The following is a 15003-nucleotide window of genomic DNA, read 5'->3' as shown; positions in this document are numbered from 1 at the left end:
CACTATTGATAAATCATAGATCCAGCAGTACGATCTAGTCAAAATAAGAGTCAATACAATGGATTTAAAAGGGAAAACGTCGCCGCGGAAATTCAAAGTGGAGCGATCGACACCCAAGCTCATAGCCACTATTTTTGGGATTGTGGAGGAATTTTATTTATTGACTACCAACTTAAAAAAAACTACAATAAACGGGGATTATTATGCTGTACTGTTGATAAGAGTGCGTCAAGTGGTTGTTGAAATATTAAGAGGCAAACTGGCGAAAGAAAATTTGTTATTGCAAGACAATTCGCCCGTTCACACCGCGCATGTTGCATGGCTTGCCCCGGGTAAAACTGGATTTCAAGAAATTTATCACCCACCACACAGTTTAGTCCGAATCCCTAGCTATTTTTTGTAATTCTCAAATTGGAAAAAAGACCTCCAGGAAGGAAGATTTTTGAATGACAAAGAAATGAAGGCGGCGTTAAAGGCTCATTTCGAAGGCAAAGATTACGATTTTTTTTCAGTGGGTTAAAAGCTCTTTTACGCAAATGTAAGAAGTCCATTGTAGTAGAGGGAGATTAAATAGAAAAATATATTTTTTATACTTTTCTATCGGCATTTTTAATACCCTAGGCTCAAAACTTTTCAGCCGCCCCTCGTACATACATAGTACTCGTATGAAGTATTTGGTTTTCAGTTTCAACTATTTTTTGACACTACTTGATAATTCACAATTACTTATTAACTAATTCTTTGGTTTAATATAAATTGTTTGGAATAGCTCTTACATAATCAATAAAACATCAGTTAATAAAAATAAGACACTAAAATGTAGTCTACGGGTACGGGATGATTTCACCCAGTTGATCATAGTGGAATAGACCGTAGCGGACCAAATAGCACGCCATACCAACATAGCGGGAGGTGCCTGGATGCGAGCGGCGCAGGACCGGTCTTTGTGGAAATCCTTGGGGGAGGTCTTTGTCCAGCAGTGGACGTCTTTCAGCTGAAACGAACGAACGAACGAACCAACATAGCTAGCCTCCCATAGCTTGCAACACAAATGGATATTAGACCTAAGCAATTTTAATTCGAAACTCGTCTTGTACGCCCAGTTTCTCGTACGCAGAGGAGTTTTGATGTTCCTACTCGTAATTAGTTTTTGGTAATTTCGTTTAATCCAACACCACTCTCGGTAATGTACCCTCATGCAGTCCAATTATTGACTAATTTTTAATCCAATCAACGTCGTTATGTACGACAACGCGATAGTGAGCCGGTAACTTTATAACAAGTTTTTTAAATTATAATTAGACGGGAAATGTTAATTTCGGTTTGGGTATTAAATTTTGGAAATCATTTTGGTAGTGCACTCGAATTTAATTCGCTTTTGTTCAATTTAAAACTTGAAAATGGATTGTAGAGTTTGATGTTAATGTATTCTTCGTAGTAAATAATGTTGTGTTTGTTGTCCCTACAAATAAAAGGTAGAGAATATTATTCTTTGAGTTGAGACACATTAAGTAGGTACCTACTCTATGTCATTTATTTACTAAAATAACTACTAACCACGTTCTATTGATTTTGTCACTGTGAATAGTTCTCACATGGTGCTTATTACGGTATAATCACCAAATCGTCAATCCACCGAGTGGGATGCCTGCCTACACTAAATTTAACGATTTTTCCAGTTCGTGGTTGATACAAGAACCTTTCTGTCTCAACGTGAATAATAACGAGTACCTACTCTATAAGCTTGATGCCTATACTACTTCAAAAACTAAGTTGTGATTACTTCACCATATTATACAGACTAAAATTAGTTATATCACATCACATTCGGCGATACTTAGAAGTCGACAAAATTTACTCTTCGGTCTTACGAGGTTAAGGGAACTTTATACTCCATTTATTAGCAGCAGAGGTAAGCCAATAAACCATTTTATTGCCGAAATAATCTCAATAACCTAATCTAGCAACCCTCGAAGGCAAATCAGGTGTCCATTACAAACGTTGCTACAACCAATTATGCATCACAAATGGATTCTAATACAGGGTGGCTCGCTTTTTCACAATATTTGAATAGGACGTCCACTGCTGAACATAGGCCTCCCCCAATGCTTTCCATGTTGTCCGCTTGGTAGCCGCCTGCATCCAGTGCCTTCCTGCTTCCTTTACGATGTCGTCGGTCCACCTTGTGGGTGGACGTCCTACGCTGCGTTTTCCGATACGCGGCTTCCACTCTAGAACCTAGCTGCCCCATCAGCCGTCAGTTCTGTGTACTATGTGACCTGCCCATTGCCACTCTCTAAATAACATGAATTAACATAGAAATGTTACTCAAAGTTATTTAACGTTTGTCTGTTAAAATATTTAATTCGGGCCACCCTGTATGATCCACGTTTGCTGGCGATCCGGACGTACGAGTTACCGACCTATTGTGATGTGCAAACAGCGCGTGTATTGATCTCTGAAGAACACGATGAGTTTCAGTGCGAATAATCCAACAAATACCTGCTAAATTAGTCGCCGCTTATTTACAAAGTTATCAAAATCTTAAGTTCATCAGTCCTAAAGAGGAATGGCTATTTACATTATAAATTGTTAGCTAATTTCATCCTTATTCTTCCAAATACAAAATTGTAGAAATGTAATTATTGTGAAAATCTTGCCTCAGTTGGGACGTTTATTTTCAAGTAAGTAATTTATTTCCTAGTAGCTTCCGCCTGCGCCTTCTCCTTTTCTTTCTTTGTCACATCTATCTCTACACTTGAAATTTCATGGGTTTAAGCATTCACATTGGAATAAATTAATGATAAATTAAGTTCCATATCCATCCATTATTATGTGAAGCACAATTTATTTGCTCATGGATATTGTAAATACGCCTGAACCAATCAAGCGCCGCAAATTATAAAAGTGTATTAACCTTGTTTGCCCGAGATCCGGACGGTCGAATTACCGACCCATTGTCATGAGCGACCACCGCAAATGTAATGTAAAGCACTCTACACACCGATGCCGACCCACTGGCGTTAATATGTGGATTCGAATTGTGCCGCTCTCCAGTGTGTAGACTGCTTATAACTGAATCGTGTTTGGGTTTCAATATTACAAGTCGAGAGCGAGAAGCGAGATGTCGGCAGTAAAATTAATAAAATTAGTTCAAAATTAGTCAACAGGAATGATATAATATTCTTTCATTCTAAGTGTTGTGAAGTGAAGACCTAGTGAAAAAGTTTGATACCCTAAAATACCTAAGCCGAGCTATAATATCTACTATAGATCACATTAAGCCCTATAACACAATACCATTAGAATCCTTTACGTTATAATTAATCATGAGGACAGACGGTCTCTCTCTAGTACAGGTACGATAAAAACATCTTGTAAAACATTTAAAAAATGCATTGCATTTTCTTACTAAAAATAAATTCCTTTGAAATAATTCGAATGCCAAACTCTTCTTTGTAACTGCAAAAGTTAATCAAAGGGCACTTCTAAAATAAAATAGCATTTTAAAGAGCAAAGAATGCGGGACCTATTTACGATCTGTCTGAGAATGTTGCTTTGAGAGATAGGTATTTCAGTAGTCACAAACGAAATAACGTAACGTTAAGATTTAACGGTATTACGTTGTTTTAATTTCTATTTTTTTTAGAGTAACACCAGCTTACAGAGGCACTAATCAATGTACACTTTTCCTGCACGAAATAGCTCCTACTTACCAAGTTGAGAATCACCTGAAAGTGAATATTCCATAAAGTTGCCTCCATACAAAATACAAATTATTGCTACAGCTTATAGTACTAAAGTGGTGGGTGTTCTTCTAAGAAATACATATAATGAGAATCAAAACCAAAATGTCCAGTTTTAAAATAATCTCTAACCACTAGACTTTGGCTGAAGTTGGCTGTCTCAATAAGAAATTAGGAGATCTAAACACGTTTATTTTCACCCCATCTTCGAAGAAACATTTTGAAAAGCGATGGATCATTGTCCGCCGGCCGCTTCTTTCGGCGAGTTTGTAAATATTTGGCGGGATACCCCGTTATTTTATTTTACCGTTATTTTGGGTTATCTATCACTGTCGAATGCAGAACTAAACAAAAATTGTGGGAAAATATTTTCTGCAGCGGAACATAAAAATGTCAATAAAGTTTTGTAGGTAACGACACGGCGGCATAACTTTTAGACTGCCCTTGTTTATATCCACTCTAGAACGTGGCAACGATATGTACAGTCAAGAGCATTCAGATAGACATTGTTGTTGCAAAACAACATCTATTAGAACTAAGATAGATGCCACATTGTTTAGATTGGTGTGCTGTTACCTGTACATTACATTGTGCGTCGTATAAGAATATATTTTATTCTAATACTGAATTAATATACATAGAATTTATCTATACCATGATAACCACGCGCTGAGGTAACGGTATAACTGTTATTATGAAAATTGTTACCACAATTGTACGAATAGACTGAATTTTCTTTAAGATATATTATAAAGTGGTTTTTACGGAAACAAATTAATATGATTGTCGAGCAATTCTACAAAGAATTTATTAAAAACCATTTAACTAAAATAAAATGTATTTTAAATTATAATCTGAATAGTACACTCAAGCAGATCTCTTTTTTAGAGTTATACATAATTATACCCCAAAAGAAATAAGCCCAAGGAACCTCCTCCGGAATAGGCCCCCGATGTACGAGTACCTACATCATCTATCTTTCAGCGGACTCATATGAATGAACCGTAGTAAGCGGACAGTTGAAGTTTTGACAGAAACTGTATTTCTTTATTGTTTGGGATACCTAACTGCCTAGCTCGCATAAATATTTATAACTATGTATATTTTAAAGTCTGTAAACCCTTGAAAAAGAGGCTGACAATAGTGAATGAGCTTCTTACGCTGCTTCTTCTCAGCACTGGCCCATTTATTGTCCTGAAGCAGTGGTAGGGTTTTTTTTTAAGATTATTAGTAATTTGTTATTACACAAATTACTAATACTCCCGTTAGCCCTTCGTACTAAGCTAAATATGCTTGTATTACGAGTGAGCTCACCACAATAGTCGAGCGGCGGCGGGGACCAAACCCGCGTTCCCCGGATCACGAGTCGGCCAGTCCGACCCCTTCACCTTTCGGCTATCGTGGGTTAATAGTGGGACGTATAAAACTGCTTTTTAAAAGCCTTCTTGCATAAATAAACGGGTTTTATGAGTTTTTATGAGTTCTGTTGCCGCTAAAACAAGTAAAATGATCACTGTAAACATTTAATCCAATAAGTGCTTAAACATACCTAGATCTAATGTGCTATCAACTATACGTGGTACGCAGCCCTTCGTAGCTAGTCCGACTCACACTTAAATGGATTTTTTATACACGAAATTTCAAGGAAAAACAAGATTAGCAAAAACGCGCCAAACATTCCATTTATCGCGGAAAAGAAGTCGGTCTATTTGAAACTGCTATTTAGGAAATCATTAAGAAGTAAAATGATATTACAACACAATTTGATCGAGGAAGTTGGAAGGTGAGGTAATTAAGTATGATTCAAATTCTCTTGGACAGTTAGAAAACCTTCGCAATTTTCTGAAAATCTCGTTTGGTGGATTACGGGTATTAAAAAGGTAGTGGTTTTTGTACAGAAATTGAGAATTTAGTACATAATTTCTCTTTAATTTTATGTTGAATATATTTGGCGTGGTACTCGTACCTATTTAAAAATACAATCACAAAAAATGCTGTTACATTTTTACACGTGCCATTGTAAAAAGGCAAGGACAAGCAATTTTATAATCACAGTTAAATAACGTACATAATTTCCGTGTCCCCTGGTAATCTGCCAACTACTCAGTGCCTCAGTTTCCTAGAAATATTAATTTGAGTAAACCTTAATAATATTAGCAAGTCAACTATGAAAGTGACTCTAAATTGGCTTTTGACCTTTCCATTTTCAATACCCTCTTAACATTTACATAACTTAATTAAATCAGCCATTAGGTTAGCATTCCGGTGGCACGGTCCAGCTCTATTACTTCTAGTGTTGCCATCATGCCGTAAAAGTCGGATCTATTCATTACTGAGACCGCGCCGTTTAATTCCATTTTATTGTCAAACGCATGGCCACCCTGCGAGGGCCGGTAATCTCCCGGATACTCATATTTAACGAGGATTTTCACCTTCTTGGTCTGTTTTATGTGTCTCTGGAGTAAATCTAACGAGGTGACGGCTTTGATATTACAGCTGTAACTGAAATAAAAGTTTGGTTTTCAAGAAACAGTTTTTAAAATAATTTACATGGTTCATCAGGAAATACTTTGGGAATTCTATTCTTTCTGAAACTTTATGCCATAATCTTTCACTCATGATTTTTCATGCACATTGTGTTGTTAGGTTGGAGTACGTTTATTCCACCTTAATGTCAATGTAGGTACCACAAAGACTCAAGCGAAGGTATACCCATATTTTTGCAATGTAAAAAATATTTCTTAAATCTTCTAAATTCAAAAAATATAATCTCATCATAACACATCAAGAGTGCAAACGAATAACGGCAAAAAGGGAGAAATTAAGCTAAACAGAACGTTCCTTTTTGTGCCAGGATTATTATTTGCCTTATGAATGCCCTCGTTAGAGCGGCGAAGGGCATTCAGGAGCTGGCGAATTTATACTTGGGTTGAATCGCATCTGGCATTTACCTGAAACGCGCATTTAAGGGTGGCTTGACAAAATTGTTAAAACGTGTAGCCGAAAATAGTCCATGGGAGACTTTTTACTTTTACCTGAATGGGAGGTTTAGTTTAAATGACTGTTATGTATAGTAAACACGACGTTAGTTAAGCTTTTAAAGGTTATAGTACACGTGCTCACTGAGCGTTGAGCAATTGCTACTTACAATAATAATAGCATGTGTGTCGAAACATTGCTAATACCTCATGAGGACGATCATGTCGAGTTGTTCGAGCACGCTTGTTATAAGCATGACATATTAAGGGTATGTGTACCTAACATACCTTTACATTTTATGTAATAGTTATAAGAGGGATTTTGCGTCAAAAATAATATATGGCTTGCTGTCGACCGTATGATACGTACATTTTCCTAGAATTCGTTAAACCTACCAAAATATCCAGTTCAAATCCAAACCTTTTTCGAGATCGGACGTGCTTTCTCCGAACGAAAGATTATTACTATTTTCTACTTTAATCCTTTCCAACCGCAAAATCCACTACCATAAGACGTACAGACACATATTGCCAATTTATATCCTCTGCACTTATGTACGCGATTTATTGATATAAAACTGGCGAAGGTTGTGGAACTCCAAGGCGTTGTAGGTTTTATGCTATAGGTGTGGTAGAGAAAAAAGCAAACAGGTATGCACGATGCGTGCACGTGTGAATAGGATCTCTACTCATGAAGACTTATAAAGAAACAAATACCAAATGATATAAGAATTAAACAGACCATGAAACTATGAACAAGTCAGAATTAGTTAAGATAAAGCGCATGTGTCGACCTTTGATAATTTTCACATGAGGTTACACACAAGTACACAAGTACACCCGAAATCAGAATAGAAATAAATTAAGGTACTATTATTTTTTTACAAGTTAGAACCGCAACGTTTTCAAAGTATTGTCAAAATGCAATAACTAGTGCACTCATTACGCTACGCATCTCTTTATAAAATACAGTCTCCATTGCAATGTAAAATATAACCATGCGAGCAAGTTTACAATACAAGCATATGTTTAACCACCGATAGGAGCGTAAGTGAAACTTTACGTACACGAACTTGTTTCATATCCTTTGTGAAAAAGCTTTGTCGGCACCGAGAGATTTTAATTAAACACAAATTCTACCCAAGCTTTATTCGCTTCTTTAATTATCTGCCGTGTATATTTTACGAGCAACAAAATATTATAGAGACGCGTCGTGTTTAACGTTACGTTTTGGCTTGCTAACGTGTGTGGTGCCGTGATTAATAATTATGCAAGTATTGTCGTAGGCATGTGATGAAAAATGTAAAAGAAGCACTAACGAGTGTGAAATAGATTTTCAGCTTTAAACTTTTGAATTTGATTTTTTAAGTTATTGAAGGCCGAGACACTAGACAAAATAGAAATTTTATTGTTCGAGGCTCACCGGTGAACCGCGTGGCGTCCGACGTGTAAAAAATCAAAATAAGTAGGTATGTAGTAAGTACTTATTTTTCTCACAGATAATAATTCTACTTACCTACACTTGACATTAAAGCCTGGTTTTTAATTTATAAATTAAAGATATATCTATGTGTTTCGACGTTTAATTAAATGAAGAACGCTGACTGAAGAAATAATTCGTATATTTCGATTACTTTTAAGATAAATTTACAACCGTTGTTCGTTCGTGTTTTCTTGCTGGTAATCGAGTGAAGTTGACGCGGGCCGCCCCCGCGCTCCCCTCCAGGCTCCTTGCTCGTATACAACTTCAGACGTATTATGTGCGCTGATGCGCCGATAGATGGCGTTAACATGCCGCCGGCCTTGGAAGCTCCAAGCTTCCAAAATGATGATGATCGAATCTTCATGCGTGTGTCATCGAAGGGCTCCCCGATGATGCCGCAGGTCTCGACGAGGTCGCAGGCGTCGACGAGATCGCAGGCGTCGACATTTCAGCTGCAGTGGGCAGTGGTAGTGGGCAGATCTTTGAAAAGGCCCGCTGTACTGTCCCCGTCGCGGTGCGAATGTCAGCGACTCGTGAAACTCCGTCTCTGCCAGGGAAGACGCGTATGATTCTCCCCAGGCACCACTTGAGAGGCGATTGATGATCGTCTTTGATGAGGACGAGACTATCTAGTTTTATGTCGTCCTTCTGCGTTTTCCATTTTGTTCTTAGTTGAAGCTCTGCCACGTATTCTGTCGACCAGCGCCTCCAGAAATGTTGCCGTAGTTGCTCGACTCGGTCGTAGCGTGCCAGGCGACTGCTCGGCACCTCGGTGATGTCTTCACAGGCTGGAGCGGTCAACGGTCGGCCGATGAGAAAGTGGGCAGGAGTTAGGGGTAAGAGGTCGGAGGGATCTGTAGACATAGCTGATAGAGGACGGGAATTTAGGATGGCTTCAATTAGTACTAAAACAGTGCTAAATTCCTCATATGTTAGGTGAGCATTGCCTACTATACGTCTAAGATGATGCTTGCATGATCGAACTCCTGCCTCCCAAAGTCCCCCAAAATGAGCAGCGTATACTGGAATATGTTTAAATTTTATGCCATCGTTGGCAGTAAAATCTATAATTTTATCGATATTATCTTGAATTAATAATGGAAACTCTTTTTCTGCTCCAACGAAATTTTTTCCGTTGTCAGAGTGTATTTCTGCGGGTTTTCCGCGCCTTGAAATAAATCTCTTTAACGCTAAAATATAATCATTAGTGGATAAGCCACTTACTAATTCTAAATGAATGCATCTAGTTGTAAAACAAACAAATAAACAAATGTATGCCTTTATTAATTTTGACCCCCGACCTTTGCGGTTCAATATGAAAACTGGTCCCGCGTAATCTACGCCAGTGTACATAAAAGGAAAACCTGCCTCCAAACGTTCTTTAGGTAAATTACCCATTATTGGAGTTAAAGTTTTACCTTTCAGGCGTGAACACCTTACGCATTCATGCACTATTTTTCTAGCGAGATTCCTACCAGAAAGCGGCCACCAACTTTCGCGTATAGTGCACAATAGGTGCTGGGGTCCAGCGTGTAGTAAATTTTTATGATAGTATTTAAATAAAAGACCGGTAAAATGATGTTTGCTACACAACAATGCAGGATGCCGTTTATCATAATTAAACCTGGACGAATCGCATAACCTACCTCCCACACGAATTAATTTATTATCGTCAAGAAATACATTTAAACTTAAAATACCATTCGCTTCTTTACATTTTGTTAGTGGTATTTCGTTTAATAAGTTGTTGTATACAGTCGGAAACATCTGGGCTTGCGCGCAGCGTGTCACAACAATTTCTGCATCGTGTAACTCGGCGACTGATAAGGGACCGGTGCGTCGCGCCTGCTTATTGCGTGTATTGTGAATAAACCTCAGTAGGTACGCTCCAGTCCGCTTCAATCTATTAAACTGTGAAAACCTTTTGAAGTCGAATAAGCTATCTGCATTTGTACAAACTGCACTAACTATTTTAAGTTTTAACTCTGGTAGATCTTCACGGATAGGTATCGCTTGAGTATCCCTTGACCAGTCTGCACAATGTAAGAAGGTAGGCCCGTGCCACCACAGGTTATTGTTCTTTAGTGCATCGATGTAAAGGCCCCTTGACACTAGATCGGCTGGGTTTTTATCGCCGTCTATATGCAACCACAGTGAATCGCCTGTCAACTCGTTTACTTCTGTTATTCGATTTTGTACAAAAGTTTTTAATAAATGTGGAGACATACGTAACCACCCCATCACGATTGTTGAGTCCGTCCAAAAGCAAACAGAATCGAATTTTAATCTAAGTGACTCAACAATCTTTTTGTACAATCTCGCACCAATTAAAGCACCACAAAGTTCTAATTTTGGGATACTGATCGTTTTCAAGGGAGCAACCTTACTTTTTGCACATAGTAGATTAAGCGAGACTACTGAATTCTCATCTATTGTACGAATATATGCACAAGCGCCGTATGCATCTTGTGATGCGTCTGAAAAAATATGTAGTTCCGTACGATGAGTGTGAGCTGCCCTAACACATCGTGGAATTTTAATGTCGTGTAAATGTTTTTGAATCGAATCTATGAATTTATGGAATTTTTCTGTGACGTCACTCGGTACTAGGTCATCCCAGTCGATTTTACATAGCCACAGCTTTTGTAAAATGATCTTAGAAATTATGACAACAGGACCTAGGAGACCTAAAGGGTCATAAATGATTGACAACATCTTTCGTTTAGTTAATTGAGTGTTATCGCAGTTCTTACCTAACTCGGACGTAAAATGAAGTAGGTCATTTTTATTATGCCATCCTAAACCGAGTGTTTTTGTTTGTGTATGCTCGCCTATTGCCAACTCTTTTGACGAGTTTGTCGAGGTTACGTCACAGTTAAATGTCCATTTACGTAATGGGTAACAATATTGCCTTAAAATTTGTGATATTTTTTCGCAAATATTTATTAATTCAGCAGGATCATCGCATCCTGTAATTAGATCATCAACGTAAAAGTCCTCTTTGATAATGCGCGATATTATTTCATCGTCGCATTCCTGTGCTACCTGTTGTAGGCATCGCATACTAAGGTACGGCGCTGACGCAGTGCCATACGTCACGGTATTTAACCTATACACGTCTATCGGATCCGAAGAGCTTTCTCTCCAAAGTATAAGCTGTAAATTACGCTGGTCTTCATGAATGAGCGTCTGTCGAAACATCTTCTCGACGTCCGCGCTTGCTACCCAATAATATTGCCTAAAGCGTAATAAAATCGAGAAAATATCGTTTTGAAGCCTAGGTCCGATAAACTGTAAATCGTTTAAGGATTTATCAGAGGTAGTGGCGCAGCTGGCGTCAAATACTACCCTTAATTTAGTTGTAGTACTACTCTCGCGAAATACGCCGTGATGCGGTAAAAAATAGTGTGGATCACTGTACTCGTTTATTTTTGTCATGTGACCTAAATCCCCATATTCTCGTATAAAATCCGCATACATACGTTTATATTGAGGCATACGTTCTAACTTCCGTTCTAAAGAGAGAAATCGTTTATAGGCAACCGAATATGAGTCACCCAACAAATTAGCTGACTCCTTTAGAGGTATTCGAACTGAAAACCTACCATCTATTTCCCGTTTTGTCGTATTTTTAAATATTTTCTCGCATTTACGTTCATCACAGGTAAGTATATTTTCGCGAGGGCCACTATCCTCCAATTCCCAAAATTGACGTAATTGTAAATCGATAGTTTGTGTAAAATTGCATTGAATGTTTTGTTTACAACGCATTTTATTCGTATAAATTGGTCCGGAAATCAACCAGCCCAATTTCGTATCTTGAAGGTACGGACCACTTTTTAATCGTATTTTATTATCGTTTAAAATTTCCCAAAATAAGTCCGCACCTATTAATAAATCGACTTCCGAAGGTAGATAATAAGTAGGATCAGCGAGCTCGATGTTGTTTGGAATTCGTATAGTCTCAACATCGATACTCACGGGCGGTAAGAATGACGTGATACGCGGTAAAACAAAACATTGAACGCTCGTAGAAAAATCGTTTAACTTTGAGTGAATAATCAAATCGCATAATTTATTAGAGTGTGACACCGATTGTCCCACACCTGATATTCGAACAGTGGACTGTAAAAACTTCGTATACTTAATTCGTTTACAAAATGTTTCCGAAACGAAACAATGTTGGCTCCCGTTATCTAGGAGCGCTCGTGCCGTGTGTCGCTTATTATTATCGTCCAGTACTTCGATTAGCGCTGTAGATAATAGAACTGGTCGCGTCAACACCGGCAGAGGTGTATTTTGTGTTTGATTCAATGATGAATGCAATACAGTTGATTTTAATTGTGACGTACTGGGTGCATTATGTGATGACGTATTAACACAGTTGAGGGAATCTTTATGTAGTAAGCTGTTATGTTTTTGTTTACATTGCTGACAAGGGCCGAAAAAACAGTCTTTAATCAAGTGACCTGGACGTAAACAATTGGGACAAAGGTTGTTATCATTGACTAATCTATGTCGATCCTCAACAGACAAATTTAAAAACATACTACATATGTATAACGCGTGATTCCCACGACATAATACACAAACACGATTACGTTTAGCTGATTTATTGTTTTCCGATTTCGCAGCCACATAACTATAACTATGTGCTTGCACTGCTGGAGATTTCACATTTTGAGACTGTTTATTACTATTATTGAATTTATTAAAGTTGCTGTTATTAGAATTGCTATTATTATTATTCACGTTTATCATTTCTAATAAATCAGCTCGGTTCTTGAGAAAGGTCAGCAAATCGTCCAGTTTCAACTTACGGTTAGAACTATTTGTAATTAACGCGCCCTTGTGATTCTCCCACTCACGTTCAGTGGATGAATCGAGTTTACATACGATTAAATACATAATCAGAGTGTCCCATGACTTGGTGGGTTCTCCTAATGATTCTAGGGCACGTAGATTACGCAAAATAGTGTCAATTAGTTTTCTAATAAGTAAAGGTGATTCCCTATTCATATTTGGCAAAGAAAACAACGACTTTACATGGTTGTGTATCAAAAGACGATCGTTTTGGAATTTATTGACTAATAGTTCCCACGCATGAACATAATTTGCATCTGTTAATTCCAATGCGCCTATGACCTGAAGTGCACTACCGCTAAGCGATGACCGCAAATAATGGAACTTTTGAATCGCATCTAAATCGGTACGGCAATGAATCATAGTACAATAAGAATTTTTGAATTCTAGCCAGTTGTCATAAGAACCGTCAAAGGTGGGTAATTTAATATCAGGTAATTTAATTTGCATCGACTGACCTTTTTTGCATAAATTACCGCTATTCGTAACAATATCCTCACTATTGTCTTCCCAAATCGATTTAGCAAGAGAAATACACCCGTAATACTGTTCCTCAAAACTTTCTCGATATTCAATAAGACTTACAAGATCATTTTCATCAGAGATTTCCTCTATTTTACTTTGTAATGTATTAAATTCATCAAATACAGACTCCAATTGAGAAATTCTTAATTTTAATTCAATTAATTGAGGCTTTGTCAAATCGATATTTTGTAATTTTGAAATATATTTATCGAATGACGTTAATCGAGCTTTGAGTACTCCTCTTTGCCTTTTTAGGTCTGTAACGGATGTTTTTAAAGAAGTAGAACGTTCTTTGGAGGCTGACCGACTACCCTCCCTAGAAGATGTTTTAGGAATTCTAAGCTTAGAATTTGCAGAAACATATTCCTCATCGCTCATTATGGGAAGAAATTAGAAAACAAAGAGTACGTACGGTTTTTTGCAGGATCACCTTATTCGCTTACGGCGCACAGTAGGCTGTGACGTTGCAGTTGTCACGAACACTACAAACGGCTGGAATTTTGAAAAATAACACTGTTTCAGCACTAATCGATTAGGATGGGACGCGAAAAGGAAGGATAAAACCTGACCGTTGATCCGATTGATGTGTCTTGGCCTGGTTCCTCGTCTTTGGCTTCAGTTTCAGGATACGCGCCGGGCAACGACTTCCGTGCAATATCTTGAGTCCAAGGCTCCGTCCGACTCGTAGGACCAATGTTTCGACGTTTAATTAAATGAAGAACGCTGACTGAAGAAATAATTCGTATATTTCGATTACTTTTAAGATAAATTTACAACCGTTGTTCGTTCGTGTTTTCTTGCTGGTAATCGAGTGAAGTTGACGCGGGCCGCCCCCGCGCTCCCCTCCAGGCTCCTTGCTCGTATACAACTTCAGACGTATTATGTGCGCTGATGCGCCGATAGATGGCGTTAACACTATGAAACAAATGCTATAGCTTTGATTTTAAGATGTAGGTGGATTAAGGTAATTCAGTAGGCCTAGGATGCGCTCGCGCCGTTTTATCGATTTCACGCTATAAGCTAAAATCGTCTTAAACCATCGATAAGATCACGGTGCGCATCCTAGCCCGACTGGTGGCGTAACAATGATCACAGAAACTAAAGGGAGACATGACAAGGTGTAGCAGCAATATGCTCAAAACAGAACACATTGCTCGTGAAAGCAATGGTGACAGCAGCGACGTCATAATGTAAACAAGCAATGTAGCTTGCGCAGTGGATAATGAGCACATATTTTGATTACTTTGTGTGTGTGAATTTCTAATGCGACTGTGAGTTTCGAACTCAGCGCATTATTTGGCATCTCTCTATATCTTTCTTTGTCGGCCGTTTGGTGTAGTGGTTCAGAACGGACTACTATGCCGAGAGGTCCCGGGTTCGATTCCCGGCCGGGCAGAAATTGAAATGA

At 38.2% G+C, this 15003-nt stretch overlaps 1 long non-coding RNA gene across 1 annotated transcript in view; it reads left to right on the top strand.

Moving 5' to 3' along the window:
* The first annotated feature begins 514 nt into the window (after positions 1 to 514).
* LOC135079366 (uncharacterized) overlaps positions 515 to 15003 on the top strand; it is a 173455-nt gene continuing 158966 nt past the window's right edge. The window contains exon 1 of the long non-coding RNA XR_010258787.1: positions 515 to 646. This is a non-coding gene — a long non-coding RNA (uncharacterized LOC135079366). The remainder of the gene's footprint in view (positions 647 to 15003) is intronic.

The sequence above is a fragment of the Ostrinia nubilalis genome, chromosome 16, assembly GCF_963855985.1.
Source record: "Ostrinia nubilalis chromosome 16, ilOstNubi1.1, whole genome shotgun sequence".
NCBI classification, from domain to species: domain Eukaryota; kingdom Metazoa; phylum Arthropoda; class Insecta; order Lepidoptera; family Crambidae; genus Ostrinia; species Ostrinia nubilalis.
This window is presented reverse-complemented; position numbering and strand designations above follow the sequence as displayed.